The following is a 24,371-nucleotide window of genomic DNA, read 5'->3' as shown; positions in this document are numbered from 1 at the left end:
TAAGCTCCTTTTCCATTTGGCCTCGGTCTCAAGCACAAGGTTCCAATCCTGACCCTTGCTATTAATGGGCTCTGCTGCTTTTCTGGTTGCTTCGGCCACTGGTTACCAGGTGGTTAGCAGGAACTGACAGAGTATTGGTCCAGGTTGGCTGCAGGTAATGATGTGCTGCTTGGACAGAAAGGGTTAGGGTTAGCAGGGTTAGGGTTAGCGTTAGCAGGGCCCTGCTCATAGGGTTAGGGTTAGGGTTAGCAGGGTTAGGGTTAGGGTTAGCAGGGTTAGGGTTAGGGTTAGCCGGGTTAGGGTTAGGATTAGGGTTAGCAGGGCCCTGCTCATAGGGTTAGGGTTAGCAGGGTTAGGGTTAGGGTTAGCAGGGTTAGGGTTAGCAGGGTTAGGGTTAGAGGGTTAGGGTTAGGGTTAGCAGGGTTAGGGTTAGGGTTAGCAGGGCCCTGCTCATAGGATTAGGGTTAGGGTTAGCAGGGTTAGGGTTAGCAGGGTTAGGGTTAGGGTTAGCAGGGCCCTGCTCATAGGATTAGGGTTAGGGTTAGCAGGGTTAGGGTTAGGGTTAGCAGGGTTAGGATTAGGGTTAGGGTTAGCAGGGTTAGGGTTAGCAGGGCCCTGCTCATAGCCACTTATTAGCACTGTGCACGCACAATCAATGGGACTGAAACCAAACTGTTCTGATCCAGTTCATCCATCTTCCCTACACAGCCGTGTCCCATCAGAATCTCCATCCAAAGCAAAACTACAGCTTTGTCTTGTGTGATGACGTTTTGGTGACTTTTAGGCAACTTCTTGTGTGTTTTGCGACGAAATGCGATTATCTAGCATTAGTTTATTACAGATTCAAATCTAGCACTAAAGTAATTACTTCTCCTGTTCATCATACTGGTTAATTAAAGCACCGTGGCTGATTGATTAACGTCCCAACAAAGCTACAGCCACGAGTACTCCTGCCACAGGGGGGATCCGTGTTCCACATTAAGCAGGATACTTTAACCTAACCCTAACCCTTACCCTTACCTAATGCTGTTTCCATACAGCTCCTCATATGTTGAATCATACGTGTCGGTGATGTCAGGGAAGATGTGCAGATGCCACTTTGAACAACAAACCACGGCTGTGCAGCACATCTCAGAGGCATCGCTCCATGACGGATCTCACCAGGAATCAGAATGGGAGCAGGCCAGTCTTGTGCCTAATAATGGAAGATGACATGTGGATATTGAACGTGGTGCTCTTGAGACTTCTGAACAGTGGTGCTCTCTTCAGTGCTTCCAGTCGAAAGCAACTGGACTTCTTTTAGAGCTGACGGGGAGTTCCAGGCCAATATTCTTCCTTCCCAAATCTCTTTCTGCAGCAAAACAGGTTTGAGAAAATGAGGCGTCTTGAATATGCATAGCTGTCAGATATAAACTGGCAAATTTAACTAAAGTAATAATGTCGGCCTTGAAAAAATCCATTTGCCTCATTTCCAACAAGAGCAGGTGTATTCCTGCATTCTGCCCCCCCCAAACGAACCCTCGCTTCCTGTCCTGTTGCCTGCCCATCGTCCCTGACAGGCTTTAATTGAGTGCCGTCAGGGTAGAACTCATCCACTGACGCGTGGTTGGTTGGACACGAGCTTCCTGAAGAGTCTGCCTGCTGAAGCCCATCGATACAGCTGTGGTGGGCAGCTGGATGTTCGGGGTGAGGAGCTGTGAAGCTCAGCGTTGCTATTGATTGTGTCGAGCGTCGAGTGTCCCCCAGAGTGCAGGAGCGCCCCAAACCAAAGAGCAGACTGTTTATTGTCTGATGACCACCATGAGGGCGTATCTGATGGGGCTTCGCACCCTTATTAGGGTTAGGGTTAGAGGGTTAGGGTTAGGGGGCTAGGGTTAGGGTTAGAGGGTTAGAGGGTTAGGGTTAGAGGGTTAGGATTAGGGGGTTAGGGTTAGAGGGTTAGGGTTAGGGGGTTAGAGGGTTAGGGGGTTAGAGGGTTAGGGTTAGAGGGTAAGGGTTAGGGGGTTAGGGTTAGAGGGTTAGGGTTAGAGGGTTAGGGTTAGAGGGTTAGGGTTAGGGGGTTAGGGTTAGGGTTAGAGGGTTAGGGTTAGAGGGTTAGGGTTAGGGGGTTAGGGTTAGGGTTAGAGGGTTGGGGTTAGGGGGTTAGGGTTAGAGGGTTAGGGTTAGGGGGTTAGGGTTAGGGTTAGAGGGTTAGAGGGTTAGGGTTAGAGGGTTAGGGTTAGAGTTAGAGGGTTAGGGTTAGGGTTAGGGGGTTAGAGGGTTAGGGTTAGAGGGTTAGGATTAGGGGGTTAGGGTTAGAGGGTTAGAGGGTTAGGGTTAGGGGGTTAGAGGGTTAGGGTTAGAGGGTAAGGGTTAGGGGGTTAGGGTTAGGGTTAGAGGGTTAGGGTTAGAGGGTTAGGGTTAGGGGGTTAGGGTTAGAGGGTTAGGGTTAGGGGGTTAGAGGGTTAGGGGGTTAGAGGGTTAGGGTTAGAGGGTAAGGGTTAGGGGGTTAGGGTTAGGGTTAGAGGGTTAGGGTTAGGGGGTTAGGGTTAGGGTTAGGGGGTTAGGGGGTTAGGGTTAGAGGGTTAGAGTTAGAGGGTTAGGGTTAGGGTTAGAGGGTTAGAGGGTTAGAGGGTTAGAGGGTTAGGGGGTTAGGGTTAGAGGGTTAGGGTTAGAGTTAGAGGGTTAGGGTTAGAGGGTTAGAGGGTTAGGGGGTTAGGGTTAGAGGGTTAGGGTTAGAGGGTTAGGGTTAGAGGGTTAGGGTTAGGGTTAGAGGGTTAGGGTTAGAGGGTTAGGGTTAAGGGGTTAGGGTTAGAGGGTTAGGGTTAGAGCGTTGGGGTTAGGGGGTTAGGGTTAGAGGGTTAGGGTTAGAGGGTTAGAGGGTTAGAGGGTTAGGGTTAGAGGGTTGGGGTTAGAGGGTTAGGGTTAGAGGGTTAGGGTTAGAGGGTTAGGGTTAGGGTTAGGGGGTTAGGGTTAGAGGGTTAGGGTTAGGGTTAGGGTTAGGGGGTTAGGGTTAGGGTTAGAGGGTTAGGGTTAGAGGGTTAGGGTTAGAGGGTTAGGGTTAGAGGGTTAGGGTTAGGGTTAGGGGGTTAGGGTTAGAGGGTTAGGGTTAGGGGGTTAGGGTTAGGGTTAGAGGGTTAGGGTTAGGGTTAGAGGGTTAGGGTTAGAGGGTTAGGGTTAAAGGGTTAAAGGGTTAGAGGGTTAGGGTTAGAGGGTTAGAGGGTTAGGGTTAGAGGGTTAGGGTTACGGTTAGGGTTAGGGTTAGAGGGTTAGGGTTAGAGGGTTAGAGGGTTAGGGTTAGAGGGTTAGGGTTAGAGGGTTAGGGGGTTAGGGTTAGAGGGTTAGGGTTAGCGTTAGGGTTAGATGGTTAGGGTTAGGGTTAGAGGGTTAGGGGGTTAGGGGTTAGGGTTAGAGGGTTAGGGTTAGGGTTAGAGGGTTAGGGTTAGAGGGTTAGGGTTAGTGGGTTAGGGTTAGAGGGTTAGGGGGTTAGGGTTAGGATTTGGGGGTTAGGGTTAGAGGGTTAGGGTTTGGGGGTTAGGGTTAGAGGGTTAAGGGTTAGGTTTAGAGGGTTAGTGGAAGCAGGGTTAGGGTTAGAGGCTTAGGGTTAGGGTTATAGGGTTAGGGTTAGAGGGTTAGGGTTAGGGTTAGTGGAAGAGTTGGGGTTAGAGGGTTAGGGTTAGAGGGTTAGGATTAGAGGGTTAGGGTTAGAGGGTTAGGGTTAGGGGGTTAGGGTTAGAGGGTTGGGGTTAGAGGGTTAGGGTTAGGGTTAGTGGAAGAGTTGGGGTTAGAGGGTTAGGGTTAGAGGGTTAGGGTTAGAGGGTTAGGGTTAGGGTTAGTAGAAGCAGAGTTAGGGTTAGAGGGTTAGGGTTAGAGGGTTAGGGTTAGAGGATTAGGGTTAGGGTTAGGGTTAGAGGGTTAGGGTTAGAGGGTTAGAGGGTAAGGGTTAGGGTTAGGGTTAGAGGGTTAGAGGGTTAGGGTTAGAGGGTTAGGGTTAGAGGGTTAGGGTTAGGGTTAGAGGGTTAGGGTTAGGGTTAGAGGGTTAGGGTTAGAGGGTAAGGGTTAGGGTTAGGGTTAGAGGGTTAGGGTTAGAGGGTTAGGGTTAGAGGGTTAGGGTTAGTGGAAGCAGAATAAACCCACAGACATGGCGAGAACATGCTGACGACACAGTGACACACTAATGTGCCACCTAACCTCCAGCTGTGTCGCTCTGTGGTGACGTGCTCGTCCCTGCACGGCGTGCGCTGCATCGGTGTTCAGGCCTTCAGCGTCACAGGATGTGTCTAAAATGTGATCACTTTTGTAAACATTGACAACAGAGAAATGATAAAATATGATGATTGTATGGTTTCAGAAGCTAAACAGGCTCCTAAGTTCCCATCATGTCCAACATCAAATATCTTGGTTGAAATTAAGCACTGATTGATGTTTTAATTTTTGTTGGATTATTTTACCGATGTTAACTAAGTGGTTAACTGAGCACATCACTGTGCCTTTTATTGAATGGTACATACAGTTTTAGATGTGCATAAGTGTGATTGCACTGGTGTTTAAGAATTTCTGTAGCAACTGTTTAAAGTATTTATGGTTCCTCTGTTGCATTTATGCCTCAGCAGCACATCGCAGCTCCTTTAATGGTCCGAATGTTAAAATGCAGATTAGATTTGAGTTTGGGAGGCTGCACTGAAAAAGGTTGTGGTTTAGGGGTCCTTCCTCAAAGGCAACGTGAACAATGATGGATTCATTTGGACCTGCACCATTTAACAGGAAAGATTAAGAGGGTGAGGGAGGTAGAACGAGGAAAACTTGGCGTGAATCTCACACTTTTGAATGCCTTTTGTTTTCTCGTATCCATGAGCTCATTGAACATTTTATTGACATGTTGCCTTTGACCAGACATGATACATAAACCTAATGATTCAATTTGGACTGATTTAGTACTTTTCCTTCCATGCTGCTCTGCATTTGACCTAACTAGCGAGCAGGAGCTCCAGCATGAAGGCTAATGTTGTGCAGGAGCCCTGCTGCTCGTCCATTGTTTAGTTGGAGAGGCGCCACTCCCAAAACAGCCACGCTAGTTAGATGCTACAATGCTGCGAAGACATGATGAACCATCCATGTCGTGCTGATTTCTGCAGTCATGTGGGTCAGAGAAGCGAACACATTCCTTAAAACATGCTGTTGCATCAGGCAGCCAATAATCTATTGACTCTCTTAGGTGGGAAGAACACTCTTTATTTACAGTGCTTATTTAATTTAAAATCTGACCTGATCATGGTGCAAGATGAGTAAATGTGGTATTTTCTGAAGGAACCATGGCTGTAAGATGGAACGATGCTGTTGCACTGCCTGGATACAAAGGCACCAAATAGGCATCTCTAATCTCCCTGCTGAATGAATCTGAAACAAAAGAAGGAAGAACGCAGACACAGAGGCTTGGACACACAGAGGATAAGCTGATTACCCAAGAAAAGAAGGGAGGCTGAGGGAGACAGTGGGAGAAAGACGTCGGCTTGTGTGTGAACATCCATACAGTGAAGGAGCATGGAGGAGGGAAAGAGAGGAGGGAGGGAACGACAGACAAAAGCAAGCACACTAATGATGGGGTGCACACAGAGAAGAGAAGATGACAAAAGAAACTGAGAGAAGGGAGTGAGATGGGACTAAAATGTGTATTGTTAAAAGGACGAGGCGAGCTCCACGCAGCATGAATTAGGAGAATGAACATGCATATATGCCTGTCGTTCCTCTATAGGTGTAAGATGCTCCACCGATCAGCTCAGACTCGCCGGCTCTGCTGATGCACACAAACCCAGTCACCCTCAACGCAGGTGTGTGGACCAAATATACAGCTAATCACAATTAATGAGCTTTACCTAGAAAAGAACGCGCTCTTTTAATAAGCCGCTTATGTCTGCATAAGCATCTCCACCAGTGCACGCACGCACGCACACACACATGCACGCACACACGCACACACACACACACACACACACACACACACACACACAGAAGAGGTTGCACACAAATAGTGTGTGCAAGGGCAGACATAATTACTTACCGGTAATTATTACATAATTACCTAACCCTGTCTGCTGTTCAGCCATATAACTAACCTAACCCTAACCCTGTCTGCTGTTCAGTCATTTAACTAACCCTAACCCTGTCTGCTGTTCAGTCATTTAACTAACCCTAACCCTGTCTGCTGTTCAGCCATATAACTAACCTAACCCTAACCCTGTCTGCTGTTCAGTCATTTAACTAACCCTAACCCTGTCTGCTGTTCAGTCATTTAACTAACCCTAACCCTGTCTGCTGTTCAGTCATTTAACTAACCTAACCCTGTCTGCTGTTCAGCCATATAACTAACCTAACCCTGTCTGCTGTTCAGCCATATAACTAACCTAACCCTAACCCTGTCTGCTGTTCAGTCATTTAACTAACCTGAACCCTGTCTGCTATTCAGTCATTTAACTAACCCTAACCCTGTCTGCTGTTCAGCCATATAACTAACCTAACCCTAACCCTGTCTGCTGTTCAGTCATTTAACTAACCCTAACCCTGTCTGCTGTTCAGTCATTTAACTAACCTAACCCTGTCTGCTGTTCAGCCATATAACTAACCTAACCAATCTGCTGTTCAGCCATATAACTAACCTAACCAATCTGCTGTTCAGCCATATAACTAACCTAACCCTAACCCTGTCTGCTGTTCAGTCATTTAACTAACCTGAACCCTGTCTGCTATTCAGTCATTTAACTAACCCTAACCCTGTCTGCTGTTCAGCCATATAACTAACCTAACCCGAACCCTGTCTGCTGTTCAGTCATTTAACTAACCCTAACCCTGTCTGCTGTTCAGCCATATAACTAACCTAACCAATCTACTGTTCAGCCATATAACTAACCTAACCCTAACCCTGTCTGCTGTTCAGTCATTTAACTAACCCGAACCCTGTCTGCTATTCAGTCATTTAACTAACCCTAACCCTGTCTGCTGTTCAGCCATATAACTAACCTAACCCTAACCCTGTCTGCTGTTCAGTCATTTAACTAACCCGAACCCTGTCTGCTATTCAGTCATTTAACTAACCCTAACCCTGTCTGCTGTTCAGCCATATAACTAACCTAACCCTAACCCTGTCTACTGTTCAGCCATATAACTAACCTAACCCTGTCTGCTGTTCAGTCATTTAACTAACCCTAACCCTGTCTGCTGTTCAGCCATATAACTAACCTAACCCTAACCCTGTCTGCTGTTCAGCCATATAACTAACCTAACCCGAACCCTGTCTGCTGTTCAGCCATATAACTAACCTAACCCGAACCCTGTCTGCTGTTCAGTCATATAACTAACCTAACCAATCTGCTGTTCAGCCATATAACTAACCTAACCCTAACCAATCTGCTGTTCAGTCATATAACTAACCTAACCCTACCCTAACCCTAACCAGGCACCACCACTACCAGCGCCTTACACAAAGTCCTGTATGTGTGATGAGTCCCTTGAAGGCTGGACTACATTAATTTATTGGAAAGTGTTCTGGGTTGTAAAGCAAAGGAGCCGTTTGTCCTCTCGCTCTGTTTTTCCTTCTCCTCTTTCCTCTTTGCTATGAATTGTAATTTCAGGAGTCGTCTGACAGTGGCAGCGTGCCCCAACAGGCCCAACAGAGCATCACTCTGTGGTCGGGTTGTGTGACATTTCCTGGATAAAGCTGCCAGTTCAGATCCTGCAGGCTGTGTTTGAATGGATGAGGAGAAAGGCTCATTTACCTCACTGCTCATTTGCCGGTGGCAAGGTGGCAACATGCTGACATTTCTTCGCATGATTGCGTTACACCTTGATGGATGAAACCCTTCAGCCTGCTGCTGTCTTAAGTTGGAGAAACCTCAAATCAAAAAACTGTAAAAACATGTTTTACACTTTAAATCCACATCCAGGACAAGATGTCAAGCTGAAAAGGTTTCACTGACCGGGGCTCAGAATATGAAGTGGCGTTTTTAGGCCTCGGGGGCTTTAAAAGTTTGAATGAAGTCTGGAGATAATCAATGCTGTGGCCAAACTTTGTCTTGACCAAAGTCGAGACTTCCTTGTATCCCTTTTATGAATGAGATTTATTGTATGTTACTTCCTTTCCCACACTGGCTAAATATAAATGCAAGTTGCCCGTGTTCCTTCTGACAAGAAACAGTAGCTGTTATACTACTGTGATACCACAGTTTAGAGAAAATACCTGAAAACAGGCTGAAGGAGTCCTCTTTTCGAGCCGGGTTGGCTCGGGGGACTCCAGAGGTAGCTAACATTTACTGGCAGGTTAAGTGTGTAGCCCAGGCAGTCGTGGAATTAAAAATTAGAGTCTTGGAGTAGTCTGGGGCGGCCATGGAGGAGGACTACCGGTCGACCTCAAAGGAATTTTGGCAAACCATTCAGCGCCTCAAAAGGGTGAAAGAGTGCTCCACCATCACTGGTTACAGTGGAAGTAGGGAGCTGTTGACCTTGACTGGGGATATTGCCAGGTGGCTGAAGGAATACTTCAAGGTCTCCTTTGAGAAATTGTAAAATTAGGGAGTAAAGAGTTATGGTTAGGCATTATGTGAGGTAGGTTGGGGACAACAAAGAATTGCTGTATGAAAGGTAATGGAAAAATACTAAATGAGAGATATCCTGGGTTATGGTCAGGAACAGGGAAAGAGTAAAGATCAGGACAAGAGTGGAGGGTAAGGCTGCACTCACACTGTTTACAGTGGAAGTCTGCGGGGATATGGGGGTGGTTGACATCCCTTACATGCAAGAAGCAGAAGTTGATTCATTCCTCAGGCTAAAGTCACTGAGGATATGGTTAGGTTGGTAAAGCACCAAAGCTGGATGAGATCCACCTTGAGTATCTAAAATCTCCTGATGATGTGGTTGCTGTCTTGGCTGACATTCCTCTCCAGCAGCACGTGGCAGTTGGGGGCAGTGCCTCTGGACCAATAGACCAGGGTGGTGGTCACACTATTCAAAACGAGGAACCTAACCCTAACCAATCAGTCAATCAATCTTTATTTATATAGCGTCAGTTACAATCCAAATTGTTTCTAGGCGCTTTCCAGAATCCCAGGGCTTGACCCCAGACAAGCAACAGTGGCAATGAAAAATGCCTCTTTAATAGGAAGAAACCTTGAACAGGACCAGGCTCATGTAGGGGGACCCTCCTGCTGATGGGGGGGGGGGGGGGGGGGGGTAGAGAGAGGAGAGGAGGAGGGGGGAGGAGGAGGACAGGTAGAGGAGTGAATAGGCAGAGATCAGGGAATACATTAATTAAAACAAATTGCTTGTGTAGGAGTTGAGTGGGTCCGCAGGGTCGGAGGTCAGCAGGTCATCATACAGTTATAAAGGCAGCTATACCTGTAGATGGAGAGGGGGAGAGGGGAGGAGAGGCAGCCATGACCCAGCAGGGTGCCAGCCGCCTGGTGATCAGGTGATCATGTTTGTGGACCCCGGCAGCCTCGGCCTCTAGCAGCATCACTAAGATATTAACTTAATAATTAGACGACCATCTAAATGATAATTATGTCTAGGATAATAGCATTCTGAGAGCGGAGCGGTCTATTGGGCTGGTAAGGTATCACTAGCTCCTCCAGGTAGGATGGAGCTAGGCCTCTGAGGACCTGGTAGGTCAGAAGAAGGGTTTTAAAAATGATTCTAAATTTAACGGGCAGCCAATGAAGAGACGCCATTACAGGAGTCATGTGACCTCTGGTCAATAATCAGGGGATCACGCTCAGCCTTCCTGAGAAAGTCTGTTCTAGGGTTCTAAAGAGGCCAGGGGAGGGCTCCTGCCTCAAGTGAAGGAGTCTAAGTATCTCAGGGTGTTGAAGCGTGATGTTGACAGGCAGATTGGTGCATGCCACTTCAGTTATGTGGTTCTATGATATGGTAAAGAGGGAGCACAGCCAAATAGACAAAAGAACAAGATTCTGGTTAGAAGTGGCTGAGTGTCCTCCAAAGGGTGGCGGGACGCTTCCTTAGAGAGAGGATAAGGAGTTAGTACCCGGGAGTAGCTTGGAATAGAGCCGCTGCTCTTCCCCATCGAGAAGAGTCAGCTAAGGTGGCTCGAGGATCTGTATCCAATGTCCACTCAGATGTCCTGTCAGCTGGAAGGACATCCCAGGGAAGACTCAGGACATGCTGAAGTGACTGCATCACCAGGCTGTCATGGGAATGCCTTGGGATCATCTTCTGGATGTCCCTCTGCATGTCCCTGGTCAGAATGCTGGACCTGGATAATCAAAAAAGATGGACGGACGGATGGATGGATGGAACCAAATCATGAACGGGCCCACATGTAGAAGTCACATCCTTTTATGTTTCAGTGACTGAAACGACCCCCCTCCTCAAGAAATTAAAAAAAACCAACCCCAAACTGCAGCTCATCGTGTCTCTGACAGAAAACATCACTCTATGTCTCAAGGGCACACAAAGAAAAGCAAGAAGGTAATTCAGACAAATATTGACACTGTTTCAGAGCACAGATTAAGGCTTTAGCCGCGTTCATTCATCTCCATTTTGTTGCCCATGTGTGATGAAATAATCCAAAAGTACCTCATGGCCTGAGAGAACGACGGTGAACTTTGATGCAGCTGTACGTTTGTGACATTTAGACTCCACATTTCATTCTGGCAGCAGATGATGAGCTGACGATTACCAGTCTCATTAGCCTGTATCACGTGATGTCATCATATTTATAAATGTAATCCTGTCAGTCATCTTTGTTCTCTTCTGACCCCTCCTACGGTTTGATGGAGGACAGGCAGGTCGGCCTTCCTTCATTCTCACTGGGTGCAAAGAGCATTTCCTGTTGCTGAAATTGTTGGTTAATTAGGACCAATGGGAAGTGATGATGCTCTGAGATGTAGTTTTACCTCAGGAACACCAAAACGTTCTCCAAACCACACAGTCATGTGTGTTTTCAGAACCAGAATGAAACCATGGGAGGAGCCGCCAACATGGAGGAACCCGAACCCGAACCCAACCGTGCATGAGTTGCCAGCTCATCGCAGTGCCCGCTCACACTTTATTGTAGTTTTTACTCTTATGGGAGATTTACCTTTTTTTTTAAGAAGTAGTATTTTTATTTTGAAGTTATAGAAATACATCTTTAATGATTTCCTTATAGCAACCAGTGACCCTGGCTAGAAATATTTGGAATGCATTCATTTATTTGGGTCCATTATCTGTTGTCTTGTGTAGATTTCTCTCCTCTCTTCTATATTTACATCACCACCCCATGCAACACTGTTAAGTCATTTTCTCGTTGCCTCTCCCTCCCTCTCTGCTTTCCTCTCCTTTATTTGTGCTTTCTACTTTTTACCTTTATGCCCCTGTTCCTGTCTTCCTCTTCTTTTGTGCTTGCTGTTTTAGCAGACTCTGCAGGGACCGTCCTGCAGTGCCAATTATATGTACCCCAGCACAGACCCCAGCACAGACCCCAGCACAGACCCCAGCACAGGCCCCTGCACAGGCCCCTGCACAGGCCCCTGCACAGACCCCAGCACAGGCCCCAGCACAGACCCCAGCACAGGCCCCAGCACAGGCCCCAGCACAGGCCCCTGTACAGACCCCAGCACAGGCCCCTGTACAGACCCCAGCACAGGCCCCTGTACAGACCCCAGCACAGGCCCCTGTACAGACCCCAGCACAGGCCCCAGCACAGACCCCAGCACAGGCCCCTGTACAGACCCCAGCACAGGCCCCAGCACAGACCCCAGCACAGGCCCCTGCACAGACCCCAGCACAGACCCCAGCACAGGCCCCTGCACAGGCCCCTGCACAGACCCCAGCACAGGCCCCTGTACAGACTCCAGCACAGACCCCAGCACAGACCCCAGCACAGACCCCAGCACAGGCCCCTGCACAGGCCCCTGCACAGACCCCAGCACAGGCCCCTGTACAGACTCCAGCACAGACCCCAGCACAGACCCCAGCACAGGCCCCTGCACAGGCCCCTGCACAGACCCCAGCACAGGCCCCAGCACAGACCCCTGTACAGACTCCAGCACAGACCCCAGCACAGACCCCAGCACAGACCCCAGCACAGGCCCCTGCACAGACCCCAGCACAGGCCCCAGCACAGGCCCCAGCACAGACCCCAGCACAGGCCCCTGTACAGACTCCAGCACAGACCCCAGCACAGACCCCAGCACAGGCCCCAGCACAGACCCCAGCACAGACCCCAGCACAGACCCCAGCACAGGCCCCTGCACAGACCCCAGCACAGGCCCCAGCACAGGCCCCAGCACAGGCCCCAGCACAGACCCCAGCACAGGCCCCTGTACAGACTCCAGCACAGACCCCAGCACAGACCCCAGCACAGGCCCCAGCACAGGCCCCAGCACAGGCCCCAGCACAGACCCCAGCACAGGCCCCTGTACAGACTCCAGCACAGACCCCAGCACAGACCCCAGCACAGGCCCCAGCACAGACCCCAGCACAGACCCCAACACAGACCCCAGCACAGACCCCAGCACAGGCCCCTGCACAGACCCCAGCACAGACCCCAGCACAGGCCCCTGCACAGACCCCAGCACAGGCCCCTGTACAGACTCCAGCACAGACCCCAGCACAGACCCCAGCACAGACCCCAGCACAGACCCCAACACAGACCCCAGCACAGACCCCAGCACAGGCCCCAGCACAGACCCCAGCACAGGCCCCTGCACAGACCCCAGCACAGGCCCCTGCACAGGCCCCAGCACAGGCCCCAGCACAGACCCCAGCACAGGCCCCTGTACAGACTCCAGCACAGACCCCAACACAGACCCCAGCACAGGCCCCAGCACAGACCCCAGCACAGACCCCAACACAGACTCCAGCACAGACCCCAGCACAGACCCCAGCACAGGCCCCTGCACAGGCCCCTGCACAGACCCCAGCACAGACCCCAGCACAGGCCCCTGCACAGACCCCAGCACAGGCCCATGTACAGACTCCAGCACAGACCCCAGCACAGACCCCAGCACAGACCCCAGCACAGGCCCCTGCACAGGCCCCTGCACAGACCCCAGCACAGGCCCCTGTACAGACTCCAGCACAGACCCCAGCACAGACCCCAGCACAGACCCCAGCACAGGCCCCTGCACAGGCCCCTGCACAGACCCCAGCACAGGCCCCTGTACAGACTCCAGCACAGACCCCAGCACAGACCCCAGCACAGGCCCCTGCACAGGCCCCTGCACAGACCCCAGCACAGGCCCCAGCACAGACCCCTGTACAGACTCCAGCACAGACCCCAGCACAGACCCCAGCACAGACCCCAGCACAGGCCCCTGCACAGACCCCAGCACAGGCCCCAGCACAGGCCCCAGCACAGGCCCCAGCACAGACCCCAGCACAGGCCCCTGTACAGACTCCAGCACAGACCCCAGCACAGGCCCCAGCACAGGACCCCAGCACAGACCCCAACACAGACCCCAGCACAGACCCCAGCACAGACCCCAGCACAGACCCCAGCACAGGCCCCTGCACAGACCCCAGCACAGGCCCCAGCACAGGCCCCAGCACAGGCCCCAGCACAGACCCCAGCACAGGCCCCTGTACAGACTCCAGCACAGACCCCAGCACAGACCCCAGCACAGGCCCCAGCACAGGCCCCAGCACAGGCCCCAGCACAGGCCCCAGCACAGACCCCAGCACAGGCCCCTGTACAGACTCCAGCACAGACCCCAGCACAGACCCCAGCACAGGCCCCAGCACAGACCCCAGCACAGACCCCAACACAGACTCCAACACAGACCCCAGCACAGACCCCAGCACAGGCCCCAGCACAGGCCCCAGCACAGGCCCCAGCACAGACCCCAGCACAGGCCCCTGTACAGACTCCAGCACAGACCCCAGCACAGGCCCCAGCACAGACCCCAGCACAGACCCCAACACAGACTCCAGCACAGACCCCAGCACAGACCCCAGCACAGGCCCCTGCACAGACCCCAGCACAGACCCCAGCACAGGCCCCTGCACAGACCCCAGCACAGGCCCCTGTACAGACTCCAGCACAGACCCCAGCACAGACCCCAGCACAGACCCCAGCACAGACCCCAACACAGACCCCAGCACAGACCCCAGCACAGACCCCAGCACAGACCCCAGCACAGGCCCCTGCACAGACCCCAGCACAGGCCCCTGCACAGGCCCCAGCACAGGCCCCAGCACAGACCCCAGCACAGGCCCCTGTACAGACTCCAGCACAGACCCCAGCACAGGCCCCAGCACAGGCCCCAGCACAGGCCCCAGCACAGACCCCAGCACAGGCCCCTGTACAGACTCCAGCACAGACCCCAGCACAGACCCCAGCACAGGCCCCAGCACAGACCCCAGCACAGACCCCAACACAGACTCCAGCACAGACCCCAGCACAGACCCCAGCACAGGCCCCTGCACAGGCCCCTGCACAGACCCCAGCACAGACCCCAGCACAGGCCCCTGCACAGACCCCAGCACAGGCCCCTGTACAGACTCCAGCACAGACCCCAGCACAGACCCCAGCACAGACCCCAGCACAGACCCCAACACAGACCCCAGCACAGACCCCAGCATAGACCCCAGCACCCTACTCTAAATAAGTGCAGGGCCAGTGTAGGGGAGAAAAGAAAGAGGAATGATGAAACCAGGGGACAGTTGTGAAGAGGAGTGCAGAGAGAAATTGTCAGGGAGCTGGTGTGATCGTCTCCTGCTGTCAGACCCTGGGGGGTTGCACCCACTGCAGTGGTGGTGGTGGGGGGGGCAGGCAGGCGTGGAGAGGAATGTGTGGGATGTGTGATCAGAGTGGATCACAACCACACTCTCGATAGCGCTCCAGTCCAGGCAGATGTGGATTCAGCATCACAACCTCCTGCATCCACATCAGGACGGACACACAAGATGCTGAGAGCCTTTAAGGCTGGAAGGCCCACAGGATGAGCCAGGGAATTCTAATCTTATTGTTGATCCCACCAGAGAAAAACTGTCTCTGCATCTTCAGGTGCTCATTCATTATTTTCTAAATAATTAGCTGGATTATGACCAAAAAATGCTCTGAGTTTCATTATTTTGCTCAAATGTTTTCACACAATGGGGAAAACGTTCATAATCAGCAGAAATCAAGTCTCTCATCTCCCTCCTCACGAGAAGCTGCTGATTATTATATGGAGAAAGTTCTGAGAAAGTTGATGGAATAATGAAGGAGAACTAGAATTTCTAAATCAAAGTGCACCATCTGTCTTTTTAAATTTCTGTGCAAATGTTCTTGGAAGCTGCATGAGACCAGAAATGTTGAGAAAAGCACCGACGGGTCCGTTAACCTTTGAACCACATGGTTGGAACTTCATGTTCTCTCCGATTGGGTCCAAATGTGTGTAAACGGGTTATCAACCCTAACCCTAACTGCCCACTGCTGAAGGGTCCGTCCACATGAACAGTCCAGAACCAGCTGTCTGGCATCTTCACTCAATATCTGCAGGAAAACTGTTGGGAATGTTCCCCGGGGAAATGTCAGGAAACAGAAACACAACATTCCCACACGATGACAAACACTTCCAGGAAAAAACGGCACACACAGACGGGAAGACATAACACATTTTTCACTGATGCTTTGTGTTTTAAAGGAACATTTGGGGGAGAATGTTTCAGAACAAATGTTAACCCTCATATTATGTTAAGGGTCAATTTGACCCGTTTCAGATTTTGTGTTGTCCAAAGTGCTGGCTATCCTTTTTTTTCTTCATGAAATTTGGTGACTTTTCCTCGTTTAGGGTCATGAACAGGTTTGCAAAATCTGGACACGTTGGTGTGTCTTGTCTGTGCGGTGTTTAGTTACGTTGATGATGTTGCGGGTCAATTTGACCCGGACATGTTAATAGGGGAGTGTGTAATGTAGTGTAATGAGTACAATGCACAAAGGTGCATCTCTGAGCACTAAAGATGACAAGAAGCCACAAATGATCCTGGATTATAATGCCACTAAAGGAGGGGAGGACAATCTGGCCAAAGTAACAGCAACATACAGCTGCCAGCGCAAGACTGCCCATTGGCCTTTGTTGATCTTTTTTTGCCACATTTTGGACACATCTGCTTATAATGCCCATGTCCTGTAGACTGAAATCAACCAGCAGTGGAAATCCAACAAATTGTACAGACTTTGGCTTTTCCTGGAAGAACTCAGCAAAGCACTTGTCACTCCCAAGATCCAGACACGAGCCAGGCCAGCTCGATCCCCAGTGGCTGCCGCCATGATTGAAAAGGTCAAGCTCAGGTCACTCACCCAACCAACGTCCAGTGGACACAGGTGGGGGAAAAAGGAAAAGATGCCTGGTCTGTCCATCCAGAGAAGACAGTAAAACAAGTACCTCTTGTGTGAAATGCAAGAATTACATCTGCAGAAGGCACACAGTAACATTCTGACCATCATGAGGAGAACAGTGAAAATGTTGAACATTGAATGTTAAAGTTAAAAAGAAATGTGTTCATGAAGAGGGAAAAACCTAAGCCCTGTGCTTTCTTTGAGTCAAGAATGAAGATAGAAAAGAAGGGAGTAGAGGAGGATGAAGAGAGAAGAAAAAGAGGATGAGAAGAAGGAAGAATTACATCATTTTGACCTGGGTGGATGACAGAAGGGTTTAGCTAAGTAGTCCTTAAATATAGTTTTGCAATAAATATAGTTTGAAATTAAAAATGATATTGATTATCCATTTTCTAACTGTTTCTATAATCTAAAATAAAGTAGTTCTTAGTTTAAATTGTTTTCTTGGCTCCTTTGAGGCATTTACAAAGTACGGGTCACATCACCCGTACCCGTAACATCATCAATGTAATTTTTTTCCAACATAATATGTTGGATACTGCTCCCTCAGTCACTCACACACACACACACACACACACACACACACACACACACACACACACACACACACACACACACACAGACACACAGACACACACAAACACAGACACACACAGGCACACAAACACAGACAGACACACACAGACACACAGACACAGACACAAACACAGACAGACACACAGAGACACACAGACACAAACACTCACACACAGAGACACACAGACACACACACACCCACACACACACAGATACACACTCACACACACACAGTTACACACAAACACAGACACACACACACAGAGACACAAACACTCACACACACACAGACACACACACACACACAGACAGACAGACACACACACACAGAGACAGACAGACAGACAGACACACACACACACACACACAGACAGACATACACACACACAGACACAGACACAAACCCTAACCCTAACCCTATGTCAGACTAACTCTAACCCCTCTAACCCTAACCCTAACTAACCCTAACCCTCTAACCCTAACCCTAACTAACCCTAACCCTAACTAACCCCAACCCTAATTCTAACCCTAACTAACCCTAACCCTCTAACCCTAACCCTAATTCTAACCCTAACCCTAACCCTATGTCAGACTAACTCTAACCCCTCTAACCCTAACCCTAACCCTAACTAACCCTAACCCTCTAACCCTAACTCTAACCCTAACCCTATGTCAGACTAACTCTAACCCCTCTAACCCTAACCCTAACTAACCCTAACCCTCTAACCCTAACCCTAACTAACCCTAACCCTAACTAACCCTAACCCTCTAACCCTAACCCTAACTCTAACCCTAATGTGTCAGCTGATCTGTTTTATTGTCAGAACAGGACTTGTTATGTCCCATAATTCTCTGAGCACAATATGGCCCCTCAGTTAGGGTTAGAGTAACCCTAACCCTGACCCTCAGTGATGCTAGGAACATATGAACCCTCGTCAGTAGCCACCACTCCTGTATTATTAGACAGTAACATAACTACCAGCCACCCTTAGCTTGATATGTGCTTATAGTTCTCAGGGTGGTCTCGACCATTTTTAAATCATTTGTGTCTGAGGGGCATTGACCAGACAACTGGAAATGGTCCATTTTTTATGCCGCTGCCGCCGTAACTCGGTAACAGTGACCCAGTGAAGAGTTGGTGTGTGAGGCTTGTGTTCTAATTGGAACACAGAAAGAACCTCATCTCTCAGGTCAAAGGGGTCACCAGATGGCCACGGGTTCATGCAGGTTCTCACTGTTGGCAGCCATGACGGTTAAGGACACAAACAGTCCTCCTAATTACTCAATTGGCCCACAAGTGGCCCGGTGTGGCCACGCCACCCAGCACGCCACTCTCCGATAAGCGCCTCTATTGTGTCCATTGTTGCCAGATATTTAAGGTCCTTTTCATTCCACTCATCTGTTGTCTTGATGAAGATGAACAAACTGTCGAGTGGGAACAACACAGAAGAGCATGGGCTGTGTGAGTGCATGTGTGAGTGCATGTGTGAGTGCATGTGTGTGCATGTGTGAGTGCATGTGTGAGTGCATGTGTGAGTGCATGTGTGTGCATGTGTGAGTGCATGTGTGAGTGCATGTGTGTGCATGTGTGAGTGCATGTGTGAGTGCATGTGTGAGTGCATGTGTGTGCATGTGTGAGTGCATGTGTGAGTGCATGTGTGAGTGCATGTGTGTGTGGTTGAGTGGTAAATTAGGTTTTAGTGGAGTTGTAACTTGTCACACTTCTTAATCTCCATCTTCCAGTTTCTAAGGTCAGTTTTTAGGGTTAACCTAACCCTAACCCTAACTAACCCTAACCCTAACTAACTCTAACCCTAACTAACCCTAACTAACTCTAACCCTAACTAACCCTAACCCTAACTAACTCTAACCCTAACTAACCCTAACTACTTTAGCAGAGATCTCCTGCTGCTAATCCTGATTCTAAGAATCTGTTACCAGAGACTAACGGACTATCTGATATTTGTCACGCATTAATTATGCATTCGTCTGAAAAATAAGAACCGGTCATTTCATTTAAATCTGTTGTTTCCCTGGATCCATTCTGATTAAAGCTGATAATTAGGATTAATAAGATGATCAAAAAACCCATGTTTACACCTCTTTTATCGGAGGACATATGTAGTGATGTAAGACACAAACATCCTGTTTAGACTCCCAGCACTAGAACATGGCAACACACAGTTTTAGCTGTCCTAATGTGCTCTTTGGTAGTCAGTCAGGGTTAGGGTTAGGGTTAGGGTTAGGGTCAGGGTCAGGGTTAGGGTCGGGGTCAGGGTCGGGGTCAGGGTTAGGGTTAGGGTCAGGGTTAGGGTCAGGGTTAGGGTTAGGGTCAGGGTCAGGGTTAGGGTCGGGGTCAGGGATCAACCCTACCCTAACCCTGACAGTTTTAGCTGTCCTAATGTGCTCTTTGGTAGTCAGTCAGGGTTAGCGTCGGGGTCAGGGTTAGGGTCGGGGTTAGGGTCGGGGTCAGGGTTAGGGTCGGGGTCAGGGATCAACCCTACCCTAACCCTGACAGTTTTAGCTGTCCTAATGTGCTCTTTGGTAGTCAGTCAGGGTTAGCGTCGGGGTCAGGGTTAGGGTCGGGGTTAGGGTCGGGGTCAGGGTTAGGGTCGGGGTCAGGGATCAACCCTACCCTAACCCTGACAGTTTTAGCTGTCCTAATGTGCTCTTTGGTAGTCAGTCAGGGTTAGGGTTAGGGTTAGGGTCAGGGTCAGGGTTAGGGTCGGGGTCAGGGTTAGGGTCAGGGTTAGGGTTAGGGTTAGGGTCGGGGCCAGGGTTAGGGTTGTTCTTTTTACTTAATTCACATGAAATTTGCCTCCTTTAATTCAGAACGCTCTCTTGTTTGATACCCCACCATGTTTCCCCATTATATGAAACCCTAAAATGTAGGTGTCTTTGATTTCTCAACAAGCTAACCCTAACCCTAACCCAACAAGCTAACCCTAACCCTATCACATCTAAAACCCTTCCAACCGATATCGATCAGATCCCTGAAACACCATCTGCAGCTGAGGGGAAGGTTTAGTCATTTTAAGCAGATTAAAATGGAGCTGTTTGTTCATTGTGTTCTGCAGACATACGTAGGTCAAGTTGTCACCACTGAAAATAATCAGGGGCCAGTCAGTCAGGAGAGCTAAGCTAAGCTAAACATCTATATGTGGGATACAACTAATGGCCACCATCTACATCAGGGGCACCCAAATCCCAGTGGGTCCCAGTGGAATTCCTGTCTAATTGCTGCGCTGTCTAACCTGTTTCCATCCCAGCTGGACTCTGAGAAACGTATCTGATCCACCCACACTGGGAAGACCTACGAGCCTAACCTGTGATCTTCTTGCTCTCTCTTCAGAGACACCTTCTGTCATCAGTCGTTAAGCCTCCTTCCACCCCCCTGTCCTTGTTTTGTCTCTCCTCTTTGCTAACCCTAACCCTAACCCTTTCCCTCTGCTCACCCCCCCTTGTCTTCCCTCTGCTCACCCCCTCTTGTCTTCCCGTGCTCTCTCTCTCTTTGTCTTCCCGTGCTCTCTCTCTCTTTGTCTTCCCGTGCTCTCTCTCTCTCTTTGTCTTCCCGTGCTCTCTCTCTCTTTGTCTTCCCGTGCTCTCTCTCTCTTCGTCTTCCCGTGCTCTCTCTCTCTCTCTTTGTCTTCCCGTGCTCTCTCTCTCTTTGTCTTCCCGTGCTCTCTCTCTCTTTGTCTTCCCGTGCTCTCTCTCTCTTCGTCTTCCCGTGCTCTCTCTCTCTCTCTTCGTCTTCCCGTGCTCTCTCTCTCTCTCTTCGTCTTCCCGTGCTCTCTCTCTCTTTGTCTTCCCGTGCTCTCTCTCTCTGTCTTCCCGTGCTCTCTCTCTCTCTTTGTCTTCCCGTGCTCTCTCTCTCTCTTTGTCTTCCCGTGCTCTCTCTCTTTGTCTTCCCGTGCTCTCTCTCTCTTTGTCTTCCCGTGCTCTCTCTCTCTCTAAGTCCACCTGTCATCACTGCTCTTCGCTCTCATCCATCTCTATCTACTCGTTTCTGCCGTGTCCTTCACTCTTCACCTCCTCTCATTCTTTGGTCTCTTCATCTCTTCTCACCAGCAGTGATGCTGCTGCCCCCCCCCCCCCCCCCCCCAACCCTTTAGTTGGTCTGGCCCCGCCCTGCTGCTGCAGATGCTAATGATGATTGTGTGCAGTAATGGGGGGGGGGTTGAGCTATGAACTAACTATGTTTGACAAGCTGTAGAGGAGGTGTGGGGCTTTAGAGCTGCTGGGGGTTGTTGAAAGGATCCCATGTTGGGTGGGGGCTGTTTTGGTCTGACAGAGTCCAACTGTGGACTAAAAACTAAGGACTAAGAAGTTTGTCCGTGCTGAGACAGCAGGTGGTCCTGCATGGTGGGGGTGGGTCTTCCATCCAAAATACACAGCCAGACCCAGACACCCCCCCCCCCCCCCCCCCCCCCCCCCAAGTCTTCACCTCCCCTGCAGGAATAAAAACCCCAGAGATGATGTTCAAACAACGGCTAAACACAGCTTTTCAATTAAAAGCGTTCCATGTGTGGATAGATGGAAGGACACTCGGATAGACGACATGTCCCCGCCTCCATCCAGGGAAGAGGAGGTACAAGTGGGGGTGAAGATGGAGAAGGTGGCATGAGCATTAAAATGCCCAACAATTTTGTTTTGTTGAGATATTTTAAGAAATGCTGTTATTTTTCAGTTCTCAGCGTGTAAACGGAAGATGAGCACCAGTCTTATGCTTGAGTGTCTCTCCATGGTTCAGAGTCGGGTCAGGCCGACTGGAAAGAGACATCATGAATCATTTCAAGTATATCCACACAAATCTTACCCAGATTCAGAAAACCTTCACTTATTTTTTATTTAAGCGGAGTGCTAATTAGACAATGAAAGTGTAAACTCACCTCATACATTATATTTGCTGGATCTGAAAATAGTCCTTTTCTGCTTGAAAACATGTCGTCCTCGAACTCGACCTTTAGGTTTGTCACCTCTGGCACGTTGCCAAGTAAATAAGCTAAGCACAAATTAGTTAAGCACTGTGGAACTATGATCTAATACTTGACATCTTGGTGACTCTGACTCTTGTTATTGGAGAAAATCAGCCATTCTGTTAGAAGACATTAAGATCACATCATAGTTCCGCATTTTCGCGACCATCAGGGCACCGTGTTAAAAGGCGCAGACTCAGTTACGGATGCCATTTCTGTATTGAACACATACATAAGGCGCAACCGGATTATAGGGCACGAGCATGGTGAAATATACGCTAGCATGGTTGAAACTACGCTAGCATGGTGAAACATACGCTAGCATGGTGAAATATACGCTAGCATGGTGAAACATACGCTAGCATGGTGAAATATACGCTAGCATGGTGAAATATACGCTAGCATGGTGAAACATACGCTAGCATGGTGAACATACGCTAGCATGGTGAAATATACGCTAGCATGGTGAAACATACGCTAGCATGGTGAAATATACGCTAGCATGGTGAAACATACGCTAGCATGGTGAAACATACGCTAGCATGGTGAAATATACCGGTACGCCAGCTTGAAACAGGCATGCTAGCGTGTATTTAGCAATGTACTCGCCCAAAAGCCCAAAAGCATTTACAGATTTTGGAACTCGGTGCACACATAAGGCACCCCGTCCATTTGGGAGAAAATCTAAGACTTAAATGTGCCACACGGTCACATGTGATGTAACATGTTGATTGAGTGGGAATCGTCTCAACACTGACAGAAATTCCAGGAGCAAGTACTCTGCTGTGTATGCAAAGGTTTCATCAGCACCTTTCATAGGAACTTTCTACGACATGAAGTCCTCACAGACTTCCTCCAGTAGATACAGATCCTTTCATTTACTTCACCCATTCTACATCCTCAGAATTTTCTCTGACGGCCATTGTTGACACAATCAAAGGGGCCTCGAGCTCTTCCTGCGTTCTTCATTGTCTTACTGGCTTCTCATTTTCCCCCACAGATGTTCATGCAACAGTTTTCAGCCTGGTTTTATCAGCCAGTATTGCAAACAGTGTTGAACTCGCTGTCTTCCAAGGATAGATGGATGCAGCCTTTAGTTTTTGCTACATGGCTGTTGAGCCCAATTTAATGTTTTGACTCTGACTGAACTTCGTTAACCTCTTCTCATAAGTTAGGAATAACAGCTGTATCCTGTAGCAAAGGTCAGACACTGCTGCTGATCTCCGAGCACCAAGTTTGTCCTGCACGCTCATTGCCTAATTTTTCGTGATTACTGCTCCTATCATCATTACACTGAAGCCAGTAGTGAGACGGCAATGTGCTCCGCTCCATATTATTATATCTATATTTACATTATTGAAAAAAGACCTAAATAAGTAGAAATGATGCGCTACAGATTTAGAATGGATATCTGAAATATCATGAATATTATCATTTTATTTCAACCAAAAATGTTTTTAATATTTGATTTACATATACAGATTATATAAATGTTAGAAAGGATGAGAAACAAAGTATTCCGTGTGATTAATGCTGCCACATCACATGCAGATATTTAAATAAAAAATAAGGTCTTTGATGAACTTGAGTTCTTTTTATTCTAAAGACACCATCTGGCCACTGAAAGGTAGTACCTGCATCACTACCTGGTTCTTCTTAGCCAGTAATAACGGTAGTCAAGGACCCAACTTTGCCAAACTTGTCTCAGCTCATGGAGTTTGATGTGATGACTGATGCTAGCAGCCAATTCAGCCACAGCTTTAATGCCAGGTGGAGGAGCTCCTGTGATTAGCCTCAAGAATTAACATGAGAATCTATTACAGGAGACACTAATCTGTGGTGAACTTGACCACACATTGAGTCCACAGCCTTTATGATACTTGGAGTAACTAACCACAGGTCAGAGCTGCTGTAAAGAACCTCAAAGAGCACAAGGACTTACTGAGATCAGTGTTCCTGAGGGCATCCAGGAGCTGGTGAAATCCCATCAATGGCATCTGTGCGTGTAAAAGCTTGTATGGTGCCCAGGCTTCTGGAGGTAGACCATGTTAGAGGCAAGCTTTCTTTCTTTTCTGTCTTAGCTGATGGAAGCTTCCGTATCTCGGCTGCCTGTCACTGCTGCTGGGCCTCCTCCACCATGACTGCAGCTAACCCTGCCAACATGGTGCTAGAAACAGATGCAAATGATCAGTTTTAGTTTGGATGAATCACTCTGGTGTGCTAAATGACCCTAACCCTAACCTTTGCATCCACTCCAAGTATTTTCTGCATATATTCTGCAGAATGAAGCCAAAGGATAAACGGATCGTTGGATCATTTTTGCTCAGTTCTGGATGCGTCCCGTTCGTGGCTCAGATGTGCACGTGCTTTCATGTTTGCATGTGTTTTTATCCAGGCAAACCTCGAGTATAGCAGGGCTTAAATCATGGCATGAGCTTTCCTCTGCTGGCGCACTCTTGTCAACAGCTCTGAAGTATTTTTATTGTACTTGAGATGAAGTTGACTGAGCATAGCACCAAGAAAGGGAA

General features: G+C 49.1%; 1 protein-coding gene across 4 annotated transcripts in view; it reads left to right on the top strand.

The window, feature by feature from the left end:
* The window catches only part of cadm3 (cell adhesion molecule 3), a 66,881-nt gene that overhangs the window by 6,339 nt on the left and 36,171 nt on the right, over positions 1–24,371 (top strand). The window lies entirely within an intron of this gene.

The sequence above is a fragment of the Takifugu rubripes genome, chromosome 22, assembly GCF_901000725.2.
Source record: "Takifugu rubripes chromosome 22, fTakRub1.2, whole genome shotgun sequence".
NCBI classification, from domain to species: Eukaryota; Metazoa; Chordata; class Actinopteri; order Tetraodontiformes; family Tetraodontidae; genus Takifugu; species Takifugu rubripes.
Note: the sequence above shows the minus strand (reverse complement) of the source record. Positions and strands in the feature narration are given on the sequence as shown.